Source organism: Arachis ipaensis, chromosome B06 (assembly GCF_000816755.2).
Source record: "Arachis ipaensis cultivar K30076 chromosome B06, Araip1.1, whole genome shotgun sequence".
Taxonomy (NCBI): Eukaryota; Viridiplantae; Streptophyta; class Magnoliopsida; order Fabales; family Fabaceae; genus Arachis; species Arachis ipaensis.
The window spans coordinates 131,356,972-131,359,332 of NC_029790.2; positions in this window are offsets into that span (position 1 = coordinate 131,356,972).

Here is a 2,361-nt window from a genome sequence, read left to right on the forward strand (position 1 = left end):
GAAAGTGATGACATTGAAGTTTTAGCCAAATTCAATCGATTGGTAATGTAATCCAATCGATTGGAAGGTGATGAAGTTGAATGTTTTGCCAATTTCAATCGATTGGTAATGGAATATCCATCTACTCAATCAATTGGGTTCTCATTTTTCATAATTCTGTAGGATTTTGCACAATTTATTCTATTCTACTTTCATAAATCACAAATAGGTTGTACAAATCCTCATTAATCCAATTTTTTTTTTCAATCACCATGATCAGGATCTTATTATCTTCTTGCACCAATATCAATGTATTAACATAAGAACAATTTTTATCACTTAACTTAAATCATTGATCCTGTAGTTTGGTCTAGTTTGGACGAAGGAAATGTATTTCTACTAGTATTAATTAAATCCGTGATACTACATGACGAAATTAAAGCCATGGACGAACGTAACGAGATCAAAGTTAATTTTTTAATCAATTTAAATTATTAGGATGAATGGAGGATATAATTGGTTGTTATTTTTGTATTTGATTGTTAATAAATATAATAGATAATTGATAAAATAATAATTTATAAAATAAAAAATTATTTTTATAATTAAATAAAATATATGGAATTAATTTGTAATTAAAATTAGTTCAAAGACTACGTAATAATTGATAAAAAAAATTCCAAAAATATGTTTTTTACTTGGACCACTAAGTGGTCCAAAGATTCTTAAACCACCGAATCCTGTGCCTCATTAGTTTGTTAAAAATATCAAAGTCAAACTTGTTACCTTCTAAGAATTTTTTGTCTTATGAATCAATGATATCAGTGAAAGTTTTTGGGTTGCATTGCTCAACATTATTATGATTTTTTTTGGTATCATCTATCAAAATTGGCCCTCTCTAAAATCACGTTGATAAGCCCATAGTTACAGATCTAGCCAAGTAAAAGTCCATCAATATCTATTTCAATACCAATAAGAATTATTATTTATCTTTTTAGATGGACTATTAAATGGTTAACAAAAATATATATCAACACTAAATCAATCATATCACAAAAAAAAAAAAAACAAAAAAAAATTCAACATTAAGTGGTATTACAAAATAGAAAAGTATAGGATACCAACATATTATCTGCCAATTTTTGCCAACTCTTATTTATAATTGTGTTTCATGGAAGTGTGTTCGTGGATGTGTCTAATAATTAATATATTTTAAATACATATATAAAGAGACACATCCAGAAAATATATCTATAAGAGTAAAGTATCGTTTTTGTCCCCAACGTTTGGGGTAAATCCTATTTCTGTCCCTAACGTTTAAATCGTTCTATTTGTATCCCTAAAGTTTGTAAAAGTGATTCAATGTTATCCTGCCGTCAATTACACATCATGAACGCTTTAGTTTGAGTTTTAAAAATCTCTTCTTGAAGTTAGAATACAAATGTCTGGGATGAAATCGATGATCTACTCCGAAAAATAGATCATCAAATGTTGAAACTAATTCCTACAACATTTATATAATTCACTTTTCTAGGGACATAATTGAATCTAAACACAAATAGTGGGTATAATATTAAAATCGAACACATCCAAATGAGATCTAATTGAGAATGAATACATCCAAGTGAGAATAATTGAAAAATATAATATGATTTGTTAGTATAATTGATAGTAGGATAACATTAAATCACTTTTATAAACGTTAAGGATGCAAATAGGACGATTTAAACGTTAGGGACATAAATAGGACTTACCCCAAACGTTGGGGACAAAAACGATACTTTACTCTATCTATAAAGACACTTCTATTAAATATAGCTATAAAAAAGACATTTTTATTAGACACATCCACGAACACACTTCCATGAAACACAATTATAAATAAAAGTACACAATTATAAATAAAAGTTGGCAGAAGGGCTGTTGGTAACGTAGCGAAACCGTTACAAAATCTATGAAATCCGGAAAATCTGGTTGAGTGCTTTATCATCAGGGTCTAGGAATAATCTTGAAAATTTGGCTGCAAGGCTGGTAAAGTGTCGGACATTAGTGTGCTTCGAGTTGAGTTCTTCGCCATATGATGCTGGCGCCGGACAGGTAATAACTAAAGAGGCTGACTTCCAGAAAGTGGAGTGCGAAATTAATTTGGAAGAGGAATTTTCTTTGGCGCAGTTTTTTTTGTGTTCCTATTAATCATATTAAAAAGGATATAACTCGATAGATGATGGTTTTGATGAGGGTGCCAAAGGACTCGAATGTGATTAGAGAAATATTAAGGGATTTTCTTGCATGAAAGGTTGATTGTGTTTGTAGCTTTGTGCTGCTTTTAACCATGTTTATTTGTATTTATTTTTATTTATTAATATTTATTTTAATCGAATA